The sequence below is a fragment of the Natator depressus genome, chromosome 8 (genome assembly GCF_965152275.1).
Source record: "Natator depressus isolate rNatDep1 chromosome 8, rNatDep2.hap1, whole genome shotgun sequence".
In the NCBI taxonomy this organism is placed as follows: Eukaryota; Metazoa; Chordata; order Testudines; family Cheloniidae; genus Natator; species Natator depressus.
In genome coordinates, this window is record NC_134241.1 from 19984938 (window position 1) to 20005605 (window position 20668).

Below are 20668 nucleotides of genomic sequence, written 5' to 3' on the forward strand. Positions count from 1 at the left end.
GAAATTTTACCTCTGCATCCCATCTGAGGTGACATGTTCCCAGTCAATATAGGGATAGTTGAAATCCCTCATTATTATTGGATTTTCTGTTTTTGTAGGCTCTCTAATTTCCCTGGGCACTTCACAGTCACCATCACCATCCTGGTCACTAGTATATTCCTACTGCTATACTCTTATTATTCAAGCATGGAATTTCTATCCATAGAGATTCTACAGTACTGTTTGATTCATTTAAGATTTTTACTATATGACTCTATGCTTTCTTTCACATATAGTGCCTCTTCCCCACCAGCACAACGTACTCTGCCACTCTTTTTCATTTGACTGTGTCTCTTCAGTTCCTACCTGTACTTTATTAACTTCTATCCTCTCCTCTTTATTAGAATATAGAGTATCCCCTTTAATAAATCCTCCCCTAAAAGATGTCTCTATCCGAACCATGTGCGCCACTGCATCTGTCGGCCTTTCCCCAACCCTTAATTTAAAAATTCCTCTATGACCTTTTTAATTGTAAATGCCAGCAATCTGGTTCCATTTTGGTTCTAGTCTGCAGCCAGCCTGAGAATCCAAGATCTACCAGGGTGGTGTTCAAATGCCTTTGTTCTCCCTTGCAATCCATGTCTCACTGAACACAATTCAGATTCAGCTCAGGATCTGGGCAAGTACGCTTCCTCCTAAGCACATAGCATGCAGTTCTCCATCAAACGTCACCCTCTTGCATGGCTGAACGTATTTTGCTGAAATGATAAATCCATCTTTGGGAAAAGACCATGCAAGAACATTTCAGCCTAAAAAGAAGATTTTGAGAAAGCTGTGATCAGGTAAAAGCAGAGGTAATAATGGAAACCTTTACTGAACCCTAATTATAGCATCTGTTAGCCATGAACATGGCAATTATTACACAGCAAATACTTACTTTACTTTAATAGTATATCTAATGTCTGTGGTTTCTGCACCACACAGACAAATACAGATACAGAATAAAGAAACATTTTCACCAGGCAAGAAAGTAGAAAAATGTTGAGTCTTACAGCTATATCATATCCATGCATTTGATTCCCTGCTTCTAGGTGTTAGTCAGCTCTTCAACAACTTACCACATGCCCAGTCCTGTATTCCCTGTGCACCTAATTCTTCTCTTAACTACAGCGCACAAAGAATGTACTATTGGGCCTCAGAAGTCACAAACCTCAAGCCAGCTTCCTTGAGCAATAGCTCATTACTAACTCCTTGGAAGCCTGAAACTGAAATCTGCTTCCTTACTGAAACAGATAGGCTTGCTCATGAGCACTAAGCTCAACACACTGTTTTATGATTGTGGGGCTGCTCGTGAACATTAAGATGTGCGCTTATTAGCACAGTAGCGTCCAGGAAATGTGGAAATTGTTGAAGTCATGGTGGAATTCTTCAAGGGCTTCTTTTCCATGGGTCCAGATGATGAAGATGTCATCAATGTAGCGCAAGTAGAGTAGGGGTGTTAGGGGACGAGAGCTAAGGAAGCGTTGTTCTAAGTCAGCAATTCCACCATGACTTCAATAATTTCCATCCCACCATCAACCTCAGCCTAGACCAATCCACACAAGCGGTCCATTTCCTGGACACTACTGTGCTAATAAGCGACGGTCACATAAACACCACCCTATACCGGAAACCTACGGACTGCTATACTTACCTACATGCCTCCAGCTTCCATCCAGGACACACCACATGATCCATTGTCTACAGCCAAGCTCTACGATACAACCGCATTTGCTCCAATCCCTCAGACAGGGACAAACACCTACAAGATCTCTATCAAGCATTCTTAAAACTATAATACCCACCTACTGAAGTGAAAAAACAGATTGACAGAGCCAGAAGAGTACCCAGAAGTCACCTACTACAGGACAGGCCCAACAACAAAAATTACAGAACGCCACTAGCCATCACCTTCAGCCCCCAACTAAAACCTCTCCAGCGCATCATCAAAAATTTACAACCTATCCTGAAAAATGATCCCTCACTCTCACAGATCTTGGGAGACAGGCCAGTCCTCGCTTACAGACAGCTCCCCAACCTGAAGCAAATACTCTCCAGCAACCACACACCATACAACAAAAACACTAACTCAGGAACCTATCCTTGCAACAAAGCCCGATGCCAACTCTGTCCATATATTTATTCAAGTGACACCATCATAGGACCTAATCACAAGAGCCACGCCATCAGGGGCTCGTTCACCTGCACATCTACCAATGTGATATATGCCATCACGTGCCAGCAATGCCCCTCTGCTATGTACATTGGCCAAACCGGACACTCTCTATGCAAAAGAATAAATGGACACAAATCTGACATCAGGAATCATAACATTCAAAAACCAGTAGGAGAACACTTCAACCTCTCTGGCCACTCAGTAAAAGATTTAAGGGTGGCAATTTTGCAACAGAAGCTTCAAAAACAGATTCCAATGAGAAACTGCTGAGCTTGAATTAATATGCAAACTAGATACCATTAACTGGGGTATGAATAGAGACCGGGAGTGGCTGGGTCATTACACATATTGACAGGTTTCAGAGTAGCAGCCGTGTTAGTCTGTATTCGCAAAAAGAAAAGGAGGACTTGTGGCACCTTAGAGCCTAACCAATTTATTTGAGCATAAGCTTTCGTGAGCTACAGCTCACTTCATCGGATGCGTTCAGTGGAAAAATGCATCCGATGAAGTGAGCTGTAGCTCACGAAAGCTTATGCTCAAATAAATTGGTTAATCTCTAAGGTGCCACAAGTACTCCTTTTCTTTTTACACATATTGAATCTATTTCCCTAAATTAAGTATCCTCATGCCTTCTTGTCAACTGTCTAAATGGACCATCTTGATTATCACTAGAAAAGTTTTTTTCTCCTGCTGATAATAGCCCGCCTTAATTAATTAGCCTCTCACAGTTTGTATGGCAACTTCCAACTTGTGTGTGTGTGTGTGTGTGATCTTCTTACTATATGTTCCATTCTATGCATCCAATGAAGTGGGCTGTACCCCAAGAAAGCTTATGCTCTAATAAATTTGTTAGTCTCTAAGGTGTCTCAAGTACTCCTAATCTTGGTACAGTCTCTTTAATTCATCCTAAATCTTGTGACATAGAATATTTAATTTAAAAAAAAAATCTAGGAGCTGGTGGTCAGAAACCTGATGAGATGAATATTCACATCAGGGTGTTGTTTTTTACATGACACAGCTACCATTATAGTGCCAGGTTCCAAAGTGCAAAGGCAAACAGAAAACCTTTGAGAAACCCAAATTCCTAAGCAGGCCACTTGCTAATGGCCACCTTACAGATCTCTAAAAGGTGCCAAGAGCTAGTATGCAGCTGCCTTTTCTATTCTCAAGCTTTTTCTACAGTAGGGAATTCTGGAGAAATTTTCCCATGGTTACTAACAGGCTTGCAGTGTCAGCAACCTTGGGAAGATGTGGGTATGAATGTGCCTGTATGTGAATGTGGATGCACTTTGAATGGATGTTAGTGAGCATTTGTATGGAGTAGCTTGTGCCAGCATGCAAGAGCATATGTGTGCATTTGTGTGCTAGTGAATATTTCTGTATGAGGCGAGTGCATGTGGATGCATGTACATTTATGCAAGAGCACTTGCATTGGAATGTGCCAGAGGATGTGAGTATGCATGACCCTGTGTGACTGCATGCATGTGAGGACAACTGTTTGGGTGCACAAGAAATTATGTGGGTGTGATGGTGCCTATGGCAGTTCAGACCACAGACCCGTCACTGGGCTGCAGCAAGCAAGGAGAAGGTAGCCGCTACCAAAGTAATACTGTGAAGGCTTCCTTCAAACAAAATTTATCTTCCAGGGCTACTGGAGTTTAGTCTGGTGTGAACAATTCACTCCTCTGAGTCCCATCACATCCAATACAGCTGATATTTATACTGAAAAGGTCCTTTTATGACTCTGCCCTCTCAAATAATTGATAAGCTCTTGCTGCCTTCTGACCTTGACGGTCCTTATCCCAGCTGTGCCTAGTGTTTGGTCCCTCCCCTGCCCATCTGACAACTCAATGCACTAAAACAGGTGGTGTTTGTGGGGAACCCTAGGAGCAGGGGCTTGATTTCTGCAGCAAGAACGCAGATCTGCTGGCAACTATGGGAAGTGGAACTTTGCTGAACAAATATCACACATGCATGCTATTATTTACCGCTTTATGTATTTCACTGTCTTCCCTTGCTATTTCTTCTCCTCCCCTTTCTCTCTCTCCTTCATCACTGCCTTCTCTTTTCTTAAGGCCTAATCCAGCACCCCCTGAAGTTACTAGGGATCTTCAATCGATTTCCATAGACTTTGGATCCTTTCTTCTTTACCTCACTGCCTCTCCCTCCCCCAAACCATAAGGATATAAAATACAAATGATCTCCATTCAGCAGGAGTGTGTGAGTGAGGAGTCATTAAAGCAAAGAGCTGAATGAAGGGTATATGCCACTCCCTGGGATGGTCCTGGAGCAGCTGTTAACTCTGTCCTCCTCCTCCAAGTTCACCTCTCAAGTCAGAGGGGTAAATGTGATTTATTTTAAGGATTAAGTGTTGTATTATAGTCTATGTAAAGCACCCAGAGCTTGGCAGACATGTCCTATACCGGAAATACATACATCAGTATATGATTCATTCCTGAGGTTTGATGGTTTACTTCACACCCCTTTAGTTTCTTTTGGGATTTTCTAGAACCCAAATGCCTCCTACTCAGGGATGATTAGGTGCTGGTGGAGAGTTATGCACTCCGTGTCTCAAGATACAGTGGACCTGATTTTGATCTGATTTACACCAGTGTAAGTGCCCCTGATTTACACTGCTTCTAAGTGAGATCAGAATCAGATCCAATATCTCATCGGAGGTTTGGTTGTTTGGAGCAATTCAGTTCCTGCATGTCCAAACAAATGAAACAGGGTTTAGCAGCACCTGGATACCTCAGTGATGGGTGCATAACAAATACAGACAGTTCCATTAATAACACTGGGCTCCATCACACTACCCTGCAGCAGCGTAAATTCTTCCCACAGAGGCAGGGTTCTCCTCCATCCCACACAAAATAACAAAGGGTTTATCCCCCAAACTATGCAAATCTCCCCAGATCTGCACAGATTTACGTGGTGTTGCCGGAGGCCCTTCGACGTTCACAGAGATCCTGTACCTTCGCATTGGCTCCTCACCCCTGGCCGCTCTGCCCTGGCTTCCTGGACTCATCAGCCAAAAGTTGCCTGGCTCCAACCCCTTTCAAAGGAAGGTCCCAACGAAGAGGTGTTCCAAAAGACAGTATGGACTTTCTTTAGCATTTTCCATGTGGCTGGTGGGGACCTCACTGTAAATCCCCTATGTGCCCCCCATCTGTCCCTACCACCGCAGATCTGAGTGCTCATCTTAAGTCTCTCAGTTACTGCTGGCATTTGCTCACATGTTTGTATTTGGGGGGAAGCTGCGTGCGCAGCTCAGAGCAGGCCCTGTGCTAACTATTGCAGGAAGCTGCAGAAGAACCAGAGAAAGTGGACTGCAAAATTGTTGGGATTATTTTTTTCCTCTTACATTAACTAATGAACTTTCTTCCTCATTAACATCTCTTCAAGTGTATCAGCTTCCCAGCTCCAATGGCAGAGTCGGTACAATAGCCCTGCACTGCAATCAGATGAGTTCGAATTCAGCTTGGCAGACCAACAGGGTGGAAGATTGGATTACCCATGTGTCAACAATAGGGCATCGCTCTCCTGACCTCTCTTGAGCAACTAAAACGGAATCCACAATGTTACAGCAAAAGGCACTAGAGCAATTTTTATATAGCTGTTTAAAGTTAGGAGATCCCCAAACTTGACCTACCCTCTCTTTCTGGTTTTAGTTAAAAACAAAAGCAAAAAAGGGCGGAGGTAGGGAAAGAAAAAAAATTAGTTCTAGCAGTTAGTCCAGCATTCAAGAGCAACCCTACAATAACAAACCAGTGCATGCTTCCCATCACTCAGAAGAACCAGTATATGTAGCCCAGCAATACCACAATAACAAACTTCCAATGGTGAACTTTGGGTCAGTCCTGATTTTATTCAAACTAAGTTGCCTATCATCTGTTATATTAACTTCTAATTTTGAATGACTACTATTGCCTCTATTTATTGGTGGTTTTGTACATGTCCACTACACTCCCCATCCACCAGACACTTGATACTGTATCTGTTAATCTTAACCCACCACATTCTTAAACCACCATGGTTATGTGCAGAAAGAAAAGGAGTACTTGTGGCACCTTAGAGACTAACCAATTTATCTGAGCATAAGCTTTCGTGAGCTACAGCTCACTTCATCGGATGCATACTGTGGAAAGTGTAGAAGATCTTTTTATACACACAAAGCATGAAAAAATACCTCCCCCCACCCCACTCTCCTGCTGGTAATAGCTTACTTTAGATACAGTGAATACAGACTAACACGGCTGTTACTCTGAAACCCATGGTTATGTGGAGGAAGATGTACTGCTCCACACAGATGAATACATAAAAGCTTTGAGAAAATAAATATGCATTAAACTTTTATCTCCGGTGCTATGGCTACAATAAGCAATCAAAGAAACTAACACTCTCCCAGGGCTCTGGACTGCCTGAAGGAATTTTTTTTTTTTACGGGGACTGGCTAAAAGGATCTCAAACACCAGCGGCCCTGTTTTTGGTTACTTTGCATTGGTTAAACGACAAGCTGTGAGCACTGCATATAGCTTAGAAGAAGGCAGTTTTTCAGTCATATCAGGGTAGGGGGAGGAAATATTTTTCACCCCAAGGATTTCATGATGAAACCCAATTTTTTTTAGATTGCAAACATAAAATCAATAGGAGCCATTTACAAATCTGACACTCCTTTTAGAATCCTGTTGAGGAAAGTCTAATCCCATCTCTTTATACAAGAGTCTCTCTCCCTCTCTACTCCTTAACTTCTGGGCCCTGTCTCTCTCTGCATGATAGAAGTAACTCAGGTTTCAATGAATAGCAGTTAGTTGCATCTAATGGCAGGATGATCGATCCACTGTACAGTTTCTAAAGCTACACCAAAGGAATTAAAATTCTGTCTCACAAACGCTAAGTGATCCTTTTCATTTACTTTTCAATAACACAAATTTCATTTTTCATGCTATATCCATAAAATGGCTATTTTTCTCATCAAACTATGTGAAATTCCCCATGCTCCTGAAGAAACACATCTGATTATCATCCACAAGGAATTTTCAGTTTCACAATCTCAAAAAAGATATACTGGAGTTGGAAAAGGTTTAGACAAGGGCCACAAAAATGGTTAGGGGTATGGAACGGCTACCGTATAAGGAGAGATTAATAAGACTGGGACTTTTCAGCTTGGAAGAGAGACGACTAAGAGGGGATATGATAAAATCACGACTGGTGTGGAGAAAGTTATAAGGAAGTGTTATTTATTTCTTCTCATAACACAAGAAGTAGGAGGTCACCAAATGAAATGAATAGGCAGCAGGTTTAAAATAAACAAAGGAAGCATTTTTTTTTTGACACAACGCACAGTCAACCTGTGGAACTCCTTGCCAAAGAAGTTGTGAAGGCCAGGACTATAACAGGGTTCAAAAAAGAACTAGATAAGTTCATGGAGGATAGGTCCATCAATGGCTATTAGCCAGGATGGGCAGGGATGGTGTCCCTAGCCTCTGTTTGCTCGAAGCTGGAAATGGGCGACAGGGGATGGATCACTTGATGATGACCTGTTCTGTTCATTCCCCCTGGGGCACCTGGCATTGGCCACTATCAGAAGACAGGATACTGGGCTAGATGGACCTTTGGTCTGACCCAGTATGGCTGTTCTTATGTTTCCCACTTTCATACGTGTAATAATCTATCTAGTATAGAAGATGTTATATTTTTCTGAATACTTTCAGTGTGATTGATGTTTATGAAAAGGGAAACAATGAAACAAGAAAAAACAAAAGTGAAATTTCCATTTGAGAGCACAGCATGTCTCCTTTGTAACATTCTGCATCAGCGCTGCCTCATAAAATATAGTCTCCATAGACACTTAAAGATGCAGTCCACAGAACTCAAACTCGTTGCAGTTGCCAGCAACACACACCACAGAACAGTTATAGAATACAACAAATTATAAAAATGTGTATATTATTCAAATATTTACCTAAGGTATATGTAAAGTGTTTATTATGGCAACACCCAGGCATTTGTATGCATCAGTATCAACAATAATATTTAAAATGATATAGGGGACCAGTCTTACAAACACTGAATTATATGTGTAAATTTACTCACATGAGCAGGTCCACTGAAGTCTATGGTATAATTCACATAAGTAAAGTTACATGCATGCTTAAGTGTCTGCAGTATGAATTGAGGCCAATTCGAAAGGTGTCACGAACACATAGCATATGTTGCATGGATAATATGTTGCACAACATGAATGACAAATGAACAGCGAATATACATTTTCTCCCTGGGTTTAGGATCTTTTTGAAAAGCCGGCAGGCTTAGTACACACTGTACATTCTTCAGAAGAGAATTATGGGCTGGGCGAACATACCTTGTACTTCTCAACTGTTGCGATAATTTGCCACCTGTGCAGCCAAGCTGTTCATTCTGTAAATCTACAGGAAGTAAAAACTCGCGCACTTCCCCTGGCTGCCAAAGAAAGCTGACTACAGCACTGACCACCACCACCCCTTCCCCCATGCATCCAAACACACAATGCTGCGTTGACCAGTTAGATATATGAGTTTGGATGCATAGGATTAAACAGCGATCACACACTGGGAACTCTGATAGGCAAAACCAACACACACGCAAATTTGCTCAACTCCACAGGTTTCTGCTCTACACTGCAATTGCTACCAACCTGAAGAAGAACAGGGTTACAAAATAGCTGTCCCCCAGCAAATTTAAAAAATAGCTCTGTCTTGCTGTATAAAAGGGACAGAATAATGTTTTAACTGAGCTCCTGAATCATGCTAAAACCCTCAAAAGTGGGGCCCCAATTCTACTCTGAATAAACTAGGTTGCAGTTACAAAAATCATGTTCAGAAATGGGAACACAGACCTAGTATGTTTCACAAAACCTACATGTGGAGGCAAACCTGACCTGATAGTGTCTCTTTAAATAAAATATCTTCTATTGTGTTACCCTAATTCCTCCATAATCTGTCCACCAAACCCCTCCCCGAGACACAGCTTTGAAGAAGTGGAGAATGGAGACTTCCTGAAGCACCCGGAGCTCAAGTCTGAATTCATTTTCTTTAAATGTCGATGGATACAGGAGCATCTGTGCCTGTGTGCTAGGAATGCTGTCCGCAATTCCAGAACTGTCCCAGGCAATCTCTGCTCCTCACCATTACCCCCTAAATTACTGACACAGTTTGTGACTTACAAATAGTGTTGTCATCTGATTTTTCCAAATGCATCCCCTTCCTAACCAGAGTGCACAGGGAATGGGAAATAACCTCTACTTAATGCTTTGCAGTCCAGTCTATCAGAGAAATCAGCATTGCCGCTACAATGCTGGAATGTTTCAGTTGAAATTGCCAGAGTTCAATCATTTTGTTCATGGAGATCGTGTGTGTGTGTGTGTGTGCGTGCACACACGCGTATATGTGCACACCCCTCCTTCCTCTGTAATGGCTCCCTATTGTAATTCAGCCGGCATTTCAGCACATACCATGCCTGGCTAAAGCCACCTATTCCAGATTTCTCTGTCTAATCATTGGCAAGGATAAAGCTATTAGAAACTAAACTCAATAACTGGCTTTTTAATTTCATGGCCAAAGGTTGTCAGGACAGTGAAGAGAAATCTGCCAACTATTTCCCTTCCATACAAATCTAGGCTCTTTTATCATTGACATGGGGAGCTGTAGGGCAAACCCAGGAGGGTTCATTTTCCTCTCTGCCCCCTCCCCGCCCCAATCCTTAGTGAGAAAGTTTCCCCCAGAGAATTCTGACGATCAGGGCCTTTCATTTGAAATAATTCTTTATTAAAATAAACACACCATCCCCTGAAGAAATATAATAGCCGAGCATGCAGAGACTGCTCCTGCCTCTGGGATCTGATTAGAGGAGGTAACCCAGGAAAGAGCAAAAGTGATGGAAAAGGAAATCCTACCCAACCCTGCATACAGAGGGAGGGGACTCTCTCTTCCTCCTCTCATTGTCATGGGTGTCTTTGCTAAAGAAAAGCTGCAGTGATGACGTTTATTACCATAGAGAGCTCAAATTTGCTGAGTAAATGGATATAAGAAGCAGTATTAACTCAGGCTCTGTGCCTGCAAGCATCTCACTGAGAGGGTGTTTAAGGCAGAAGTTGCTTAGCCAGTGATAGCTTGGCTCTTAGTGACAGGGAAAGGAAAGGACAATAATTCACTCCCCTAGAGCCCCCGGGGGGATGGGAGACAGGACCTCTTACCCCCACGCCCAGGCCCAAACCCTTCTGTTCAGGAGACATCTTTTTAAAAAACAAAAACAAAAACAAAAACAAAAAACTGAACAGCAATGGACTCTTCTTTGCATGTAGTTGTAGTGGAGAGTAGCCTTTTCCTATTACATGAGAATTTTCTTTGAAAGAAATGCTAGTTAACAGCTGTTGCGTCTGGCTAAGCTCCTCAATGGGGAGAAGGGTTGAAAGGGCAGGAAACCTGAAAGAAGGTGATGATGCTGTAAATTAACAGATTAAAAAAAAAGGCAGGAAGTACGAACCTAGAATGGGTGGTAGTTAATACCCCCAAGGGTGGGCAGGAGTGATGATTGAGTACCACAGTGCCTTCCACTGGGTGATACAAAACAGGTTTCATGGTGACTACCACAGGGGCTGATACAGGGAACTGGAGTGAGTGGGTTTCTGCTTACAAACATTAGACTAAAAGCAGTGACTTCTTTGCTACTTTACTCTATATTTTCAGGTGATTTTCTAAGCATAACTTTTTGCTCATTTGCTTGCCCTGAAATAACCTTTTTTTCCTGACTGATAATCCCATCCCCAGGCTGATTATCATAGGACCTGAGTACGAACAGCAGCAATATAGAAGATTATATATATATATATAAAAAATGCTCTCTTTTCCAACTTTCCTGACTGAGATGAACTGGACAAAATACGAATATGGTTCCTTCTGGGGCATGAATTCATGAGGGACAGAGTTCACAATGCTGGTGCCTTCTGCAGCATGAGCCTGATAGAAGAAGTGAGGAATTCTCCTCATGGGGGCCTACATTGTTTTATATAAACCTATTCCAGGGGTTGTTCACCGCAACTTAACGTGTCTGCCTATGTACTATGGCAATGGATAATGTGTCCAGCTAGATTTGATAAAACTCTTTATAGCTGAAAGCTCTTTTTATAATGCCTTTCAGCTACAGATCTGTTAGTTAATTAAGCTCCATAAGACCTCAGTGAAGCAGGTATTATTATTGTACCCATTTTACAGATGAAGTTTTCGAGGTACAGAGAAGCTGGATGGCTTGACTAGGATCACACAGCAAGTCAATCACAGACTCAGGACAACAACCCAAGACTCCTAGTCTGTTGAGCTAACCACTAGGATGCACTCCTTTCTCACAGCTCATTGCTGTTCTGCAACACTAAACATCACTTTATTGTCCCATATTTAGACGTAAGCCACAGCATCCAGCACCACACGTCTACAAATAACAAACCTGTTTGTGTAGCTCAGTGATGATGCTGTAACAGTTCTTGGGGTACCCAGGACCATGAGTCACCCCATTACCAGCCTGTCAGCCACTCAAGCACTCTCCTCAAGGCTACGCCAGCCTCTCTTTACCTGGCAAATTAACAAAAGGTGCACCTCAGTCCCCCTGAAGCATTTCCCTGTGATATCTAGGCCCTTACACTGGTTACTCACAGAAATCCCAGATCCTCTGTTCCCAAAGGAACAGGGGACCCCAGTTTTACCTTAAATCACCATTCCATCACTTTTGATCACTTATAATGAAACACAATATGGTTTATTTAAGAAAAAGAGAGAGATTCCACTAGAAACAAGAGAATGATGGTGTAGCGGGGTGGTCACCCCACTCCGGCCCTGAAGAGGTTAAAAGCAGCCTTGGAGAGGGCTGCGGCTGGGAACAGCTAGGCTGATTGGGGGAAGAAGCCACAGCTGTGGCCAAGCCCCAGTCAGGCCACAGCTGGCCCTTATAGGAGGGCTGTGGGACAGAAGCTGAAGGAGTCTCACTCTAGCCCTGGAGTGGGAAGGGCTAGCTGCCTGAGAGTGAGGTATCTTAAGCAAAGGGAGCTGGGGATCTCCAGCCTGGTAAACTCCCAGGCTGCAGGCCTTGGTAAAGGCCCAAAAGGTACCGGGGCTGCAGAGGGGCAGCCTGAGGATAGGCAGAGAAAGCTGGTCCAACCTCCTCGCCAATGATGAGTGGCCATTCCACTGCAGTCGGCCCCAGTGAGTGGGGGCTAGATGATGACTGGCAGTAGCCACTGAGGCAAGGTGGGTTTAGAGGGTTGGGGGTTCCCCTGGGAGGAGAGACCCAGAGCGTGAGGGTACTGCTGGGGCAGAGCCCCGAAGTTAAAGGGCACCGGGGTCCAGGAGGGACACAGGGGCCAGCAGCAGGTGAGACACCGGCCTGCAGAGGGCGCTCTGGGCTAGAAAAAGCTAATTTCCGAGATGACCAGCAGGAGGCGCCGCACCAGTGAAGTGTCGCCTTGCTACAGATGGAAACAAACAGCTGCAATATAAAACAAAGTCATAAAATGCAAACTCAGATCAACACTTCTTAATAGTTACCTTTTCTATCTAACAAGTAGGTTCCCCACCCACCCCCCCAGTTCAGTCCATTGCAAAGCTGGCTGATTCCCCAGAAACCAGCCAGGATCCAATCTTTCATGAAACACCCATACTCAACGTACCAGCTGGAAGCAAAAGAGGAGGAGAAAGATCTGAGTGTATTGGTTGATCACAGGATGACTATAAGCTGCCAATGTGATGCGGCCGTGAAATGACTAATATAGTCCTAGGATGCATCAGGCAAGGTAATTCCAACAGAGATAGGGAAGTGTTATTGCCATTATACAAGGCACTGGTGAGACCTCATCTTGAATACTGTGTGCAATTCTGGTTTCCCATGTTTAAGAAAGATGAATTCAAACTGGAACAAGTGCAGAAGAGGGCTGCTAGGATGATCAGTGGAATGGAAAACCTACCTTATGAGAGAGACTCAAAGAGCTTGGCTTATTTAGCCTAATCAAACAAAGGCTGAGGGGAGATATGATTGCTGTCTATAAATAGTTCAGAGGAATAAATACCAGGGAACGAGAGGAGTTATTTAGTTAGGTGCCAATGCTTACACAAGAACAAATGGTAATAAACTGGCCATCGACAAGTTTAGGCTTGAAAATTAGAGGAAGGTTTCTAACCATCAGAGGAGTGAAGTTCTGGAATAGCCTTCCAAGGGGAGCTGTGGGGGCAAAAAACCTAACTGACTTTAAGACTGAACTTGGTAAGTTTATGGAGGGGATAGTATAATGAAACTGTCTACAATTGCATGTAGCCGATCTGTGACTGCGAGTAGCAAATATTCCCAGTGGCCGGTGATGGGACACAAGATGGGAAGGGCTTTGAGTTACTACAGGGAATCATTTCCCAGAATCTGGCTGTTAGGTCTTGCCAAAATGCTCAGGGTCCAACTGAGTGTCATATTTGGAGTCATAAAGGAATTTTCCCCCAGGTTAGATTGGCACAGACTGGGGTTTTTTCACCTTCCTCTGCAGCATGGCATGGCTCACTTGGAGCTTTAAACTAGTGTAAATGGTGGATTCTCTGTAACTTGAAGTCTTTAAATCATGATTTGAGGACTTCAGTAACTCAGCCAGAGGTTAGGGGTCTATTACAGGAGTGGGTGGGCAAGATTCTATGGCCTTCAGTGTGCAGGAGGACAGACTAGATGCTCATGATGGTACCTTCTGGCCTTAAAGTCTATGAATCTATGTCTCCTCTATGAATGGATGCAACTTTGGGTCTTTCTTCACCCTGTGATATACCAAATCAGTCGTTTGTCCTTATTCACAGACAGAGTGATTGATCCCCCATCTGTTATAATGTTCCCTTTTTACCTCCAAGTTGTTTTGATTGTTTACATTTGTCTTTGACAGTTTTCCATTGACCGTTTAGAGCTGAGGCAAAGGTAGACAATTGAGCTTTGCATCACCAGCTAACCAAAAAGGGGTGACAACTGCTTCCTGCTTGAATGGGCCATCACCAAGACACATAATTCCCAGGTGATTAACTTTTCCTCCAAGTCCATAAGGCATAATTTTCAATATAGTTACATTATTCCTTAAATATTACCCATACACACATCTCACAATGATTATAAGTTACAAGCTTTCAGCAGAGGCCTCACATGCTGCCCTTTATGGATCAATACCATGGAAGTAGTGTATTAGGTGTAGTGAGTTTGTCAGGTCCGAGACAGGAGTTGCTTGTAAAGAACAGTGAACCCTTTGCCAATTGGCACCAATGGACCTCTGTGTCATACAGCCCTTCACTAACGAGCTAGCATCTGCACTGCTTGCCCATACCAGTGCCATTAGCAGGTCAGCTCTACACATAGTATCCTGATGAGGGAAGTGAGAGCACTTTTAGCATGGGCAAAAAACTGCAGTGGGAGATGTCCCAGGGGCCTGTTCTCTTGTCGGATGGGCACAATGGCCTCCCACAGCCTTTTGAGTCATTTGTTAATCTGGAAGAATTTTCACCTGTGACAATCCCAAGTAAATCCCAGACTAAACTCCCCTGCCCTGCTCAATGGACCCTTGTTGCTGCTCTACCCTCACCTTCAGGGGCTGGCCTCGGGTGCTGACTCACAGCACCCCAGCCAGGAGCACAGATCGGGCCCTCCCCAGGGCAGAAAGGAGCTGTGGGTTCCTACAAAAGATTGCCTTTCACTGAGTTCCCTGCCTGATGCTGCCAAAGTGGCCACGTTTTATGCAGGCTCAGAGATGTCCCTCTGGCTTCCTTTGCTTGTTCACTACTGATGTTAATCGATTAATAACATCGCTGCCTCACAGCATGACGGGTGACGACAGGACGGACTGCTCCCACTGGCAACCTGTTGCAAGCAAAATCAGGAAGCTTCGGTTTGCTTAGTGGAAACTCCATCCCCAAATAACCGAGCACATCACTGTGGTGCCCTCTAGTGAGACCATCATTATTGTCTTACATTTAGTCTAAGCAACGCCATCCACCTCAAGGGACCCAGGAAAGCCATTTACATTGCTCCTCAGCCCTGACCAGGCCCCCTTGGATCCATGACTCTCTTTCACTCACACAAGGACTGTGATGTTCCTGCTGCCTGGGGCCAGCAGTACCCTCACAGAGTGGCCTGTGCTCAGGAAACACCTGGGTTGGACAGGAGCTGTTAGGAACCCCCATCCCCAAAACTTAGTTGGGTGAGGGGAAATTTGAGGAAGTCAAAGGGCTCTTCCTCCCTTTCAATCACTGCCCATTATCTAGTTCAACCAGATCCTTTCTTGGCTGACAGTTCAGGGAGACCCCCGTTCAGGAATGCTGGGGAGATGCTGCCCTGCCACACAGTCATTCCTCCATCCTCCATTGTAATGTGTGGCAGCTGAGGGGGCGAGGCGAGTCTCAAACTCCAGGCAGAACTGGGTGGCTGCAGAGAAATGCAGCAGTCCCTAAGAACGAGGCCTCCCACCTCAGGGTGCCACGAGTGTTCTGTTGGAGCAGAGCCCAGCCAGGCCACAGAGCTGTGCCTGGAGTCAACTCCCACTGCGTGAGGGACTCAGAATTTGTCCCATACGCAGAGATCATTTCAACAACCCCAACAATCAGTCAATTCTTGGAAGGAATATTGTTTAACAACACTCAGTAACACTACTCGATAGTGTGGGACGGGAGCGAAAAAGAACATTTTATCCAAATGAAAATATAGGGAGAATTTAGGAAGGCCGAATGTAAGTTCCCCAAACTGAAATTTGTCCAGGAGTCGGACCCCAAGATTCACATCTCATTCCCTACCCTTTTTGCAAAGAACATCATGGTTTCCTTAAATGATCATGAGTGGCAATAACCTGGGTTCTTCCTGACCTGAGAGATGATACCTCTAACAGCAAAGAACCTTTTAGAGGCGGGAGGAGTGAACTTCTCCATGCACCAGCCTGGCTGGATAATGTAAAACACTGAGATCCAGTGGTCTGAAATCAACCCCAGCAGTGAAGTGAAAAAATTATTGGAGGAAACAAGCCAAAGAAAAACCACGCACATTCCAGAACACAGAACTAAAGTCACATACCCATATATGCATGTGTCCAAACGAACATATAATGCAGGTATGGCGATATTCATTGCTAAAAATAGGCAGTCTTTTGATACTGAACAACAAAGTATGCTTTATTACTGCCATATGTAGTGAACATGGTGGTGTGTATATAGTGCATTGCCTTATGGTTGGTATAACCTTAACCTATGCCTGTGGAAATCACTGCGGCAGGATATTATGGCAAACAGCTTAGTAACTTTTTAAAAGGAGGCTGATATGTCTATATGAATAAGGATAGTGCCTGCAGTTGTAGGAGTTGGAAGAAAATTACAAGGGATCTCAAACCTCCTGCTTCAAAGCACAAGCTGATCGCTAGTGGCAGTGGGAAGTAGATTGTTAGTGGTCGTCAGGAAGAAATGTCACCCCATGGGATAATTTTGCATGATTAAATGCAGGGGGGGAGTTTTACACCTCAGTTTGAAACACCCAGCATTGGCCAATGTCAGAGACAAGATACCAGATTAGATGGATCGATTTTCTGCTCAGGTAGGACAGTTCTCACGTGTCACAGATTCCCTGCTTGTAATACAGAATATTGTATACTATACAATACGCTGCAATGCACACTCTTTCCAATGTACATCTCGCTGCCTATATATGCTGGCTTTTTTCCCCTCCTCCTAGCTGCCAGATGGCGTGGGACAGCTTATGCTGCTTCTTAGAGCTGCTGAATTTTAATCAGGTGAAAAGGACAATGCATTGCATGCAGAATTTTGCCCCCCCTTTCAACACCTGCTGCAACACATAGAAAGACCTGGATGCGGGGCTACTCCCTTACAGTGTACTTGGGGTGAGGGCATCATTGTAAGAATCATACTCATCTAGCCATCCCATTTTTGAGATAGGAATACACTACTAAGTCAAATTCATCCATAATCTAATTACAGAAGTCACAGGAGCTAAAACAGAGATGAATATGCCTCCCCCTGAATTTGCTCCCTTGTTTTGCTGTAGCTTTAGGAAAGAACTGAAGTGAAAGAGACACACTGGACAGATATGTTCTCTTTTGGGGTACATGTGTGGAGGGGGATTGATTCACAGCCACCTTCCTTTAAGTCTTTTTGGTAGCAGAAGTCCTGACCAGGTTCAGGAAAGACAATGCTTCAACAGTCATGTCAACTGAGATATGCTAGTCACCAAGTTTGGTGCACTGGTAGTAAAGCAGAATTTAGGCTGGTCAGACAATCAAGTAGTCAGACTCACTGTGCATGTGTATGTCCTGTATGTTAATGCAGGGCTGACTTGGAACCAGACCTTTTGTGATCCAGAGGTAACAGGCTGTAGGTAACTCTTTACATATCTTGAATACAACATGGCCAAGCAACAGGATGAATAAATCATCCTGAAAGACAGCACAACATAGAAGTGGATGACTCAGAAAAATATTGGTAGACAGACAGGTTTGATAAATGCTAGTGGTGGTTCCGGTCCAGTTCCCAGCAGACAAGTGTCCACATCAGCCCTTGTTTACACTCTCAGCAGAGAAGCCATAAGAATGAATGGCCCACTGAACTTCCTCTTGCCACTAGAGGTAAGTGAAACAAATTCTGCAGTTATTTATCCTAATGTTAATTAGGGCTGTCAATTAATCACAGTTAACTCATGCGATTAACTAAAAAAATGAACTGCGATTAAAAAAATTAATCATGATTAATTGCACTGGTAAACAATAGAATACCAATTGAAATGTATTAAATATTTGTGGATGTTTTCTCCATTTTCAAATACAGTGTACAGTGCTCATTTTACATTATTATTTTTTATTACAAATATTTGCACTGTAAAAATGATAAAAGAAATAGTATTTTTCAATTAATCTCATACAAGTACTGTAGTGTAATCTCTTTATCGTGAAAGTGTAACTTACAAACATAGATTTTTTTTGGTAACATAACTGCACTCAAAAACAAAACAATGTAAAACTTTAGAGCCTTCAAGTCCACTCAGTCCTACTTCCTGTTCAGCCAATCGCTAAGATAAACTTGTTTACCTTTACAGGAGATACTGCTGACTGCTTATTTACAATGTCACCTGAAAGTGAGAACAGGCAATCACATGGCACTGTTGTAGACGGTGCTGTGAGGTATTTACATGCCAGATATGCTAAACATTCATATGCCCAACATGCTTCCATGCTGATAATACTCATTTAAAAAAACAAAAAAAAACAGTGTTCATTAAATTTGTGACTCAACTCCTTGGGGGAGAATTGTATGTCCCCTGTTCTGTTTTACCCACATTCTGCCATATATTTCATGTTATAACAGTCTCAGATGATGACCCAGCACATGTTCATTTTAAGAACACTTTCACAGCATATTTGACAAAACACAAAGAAGGTACCAATGTGAGATTTCTAAGGATAGATACAGCACTCAACCCAAGGTTTAAGAATCTGAAGTGCTTTCCAAAATCTGAGAGGGATGAGGTGTGGAGCATGCTTTCAGATGTCTTAAAAGAGCAACACTCAGATGTGGAAACTACAGATCCCAAACCACCAAAAAAGAAAATCAATCTTCCGCTGGTGGCATCTGACTCAGATGACCATGCGTCGGTCCTCTCTGCTTTGGATCGTTATCGAGCAGAACCCGTCATCAGCATGGAAGCATGTCCTCTGGAATGGTGGTTTAAGCATGAAGGGACATATGAATCTTTAGCGCATCTGGCACGTAAATATCGTGTGATGCCGACTACAACAGTGCCATGCAAAAGTCTGTTCTCACTTTCAGGTGACATTGTAAACAAGAAGCGGGCAGCATTATCTCCTGCAAATTGTAATGAAACTTATTTGTCTGAGCGATTGGCTGAAGTAGGACCGAGTGGACTTGTAGACCCTAAAGTTTTACATTGTTTTATTTTTGAATGCAGTTATTTTTTGTACATAATTCTACATTTGTAAGTTCAACTTTCATTATAAAGAGTTTGCACTACAGTACTTTTATTAGGTGTTGATTGAAATATACTATTTGTTTTTTTACAGTGCAAATATTTGTAATCAAAAATAAAGTGAGCACTGTACACTTTGTATTCTGTGTTGTGACTGAAATGAATATATTTGAAAAGGTAGAAAACATCCAAAAATACTTAAATAAATGATATTCTATTATTGTTTAACAGTGCGATTAATCACATGATTAATTTTTTTAATTGCATGATTAATTGTAATTAATTTTTTTAATCACTTGACAGCCCTAATGTAAATCCAGAGTAACTCCATTAAAGTTAATAAATGTACTCCGGATTTACATTAGTGTTCCTCAGAACAGAATTTTCCCCTAAAACTAAACCTACAAAAATAGTTCTGATTATTAGGGCTACACCTTAAATGCAGGAACTATTAGATCTTGATGTAGATGGTATCATTGACTACAGCACTTAGTGATGGGGTAGTCTTCCACTATTAGAGAGACATATAGGAGGAAAATAGACTGTGTTATTGCTGTTACAAGGCAGGGGATTACCTCTTGGAGTCACTGAGGAGCGTACTAAAATAAATTACAAATCAGCATGTTTCTTCAGCGAATTCTGGGACGCTGTCCGGAAACAGAGAACCTTGATGGACATCCAGGGATCAAAGGGTCTGCATGTTCCATTTAAGGCCAGTGAAACAATAACAGATACTTAAAAGAAAAATATTCTTTATCCCAAATATTTTAATGCACGATCAAAAATAATCTCAACACTACAATCCTGCGGCCCTCTTGTCAACTTTCCTGCAGTTCAACCGAGGGCGATTGCCAAGGGCACAGCCTCCCCCGGTGGCCAATTACGTGTAGTACACTCCATCCTAGTTTACTGGGGGGGCTGTCCCGGGCGGCGACCTGTAAAGTTTCCGGTGCTGCTAGCGATCAGCCCGATTCGCCACCACTCCGACTGCGTCGGGCACGGGGGCCACCGGGGCTGGCGGTCCCGCAGCTCGGTAACATCTGCCAGGACAGCGCGCTTTCGGGACGGGCGCCGCACGAGCTTCCCCCGAAGCCGGCAGCGGCGGGACTGACCCGCCCAAAGCCGCGCCGCGCCCGGCGGCACAGGGGGAGGAAGGGTGCCCTCGTGATTGCGGCACCGGGCTCGCGGCCCTGCTCCGTCACAGTCCCCCCGCCGGGGCAACCCGGGGCTCGCCTCACGGGGCTCTGAGGGAGCTACACGAGCGGGCGGCGCGCGGGCGCTGCCGGGGCAAGGGCCGTATAAATACCTGAGCCGGGTCTCCGGGAGCAGAACTCAGGCAGCTCCGCTGAGCTGAGCCCGGCCCGCGCACGCGGCCCTTCCCCTCCCTCCGCGCACATGGAGGCACAAAAACGACAATTCCCAGAATGCAACGCCCAGCCTGCCGCGCCCCACGGCCTTCCG

At 43.8% G+C, this 20668-nt stretch overlaps 1 long non-coding RNA gene across 1 annotated transcript in view; it reads right to left on the reverse strand.

The window, feature by feature from the left end:
- LOC141992021 (uncharacterized) overlaps positions 1–20589 on the reverse strand; it is a 119045-nt gene extending 98456 nt beyond the window's left edge. Inside the window, exon 1 of the long non-coding RNA XR_012640516.1 lies at positions 20514–20589. This is a non-coding gene — a long non-coding RNA (uncharacterized LOC141992021). The remainder of the gene's footprint in view (positions 1–20513) is intronic.
- Between the last annotated feature and the right edge of the window lie 79 nt (positions 20590–20668).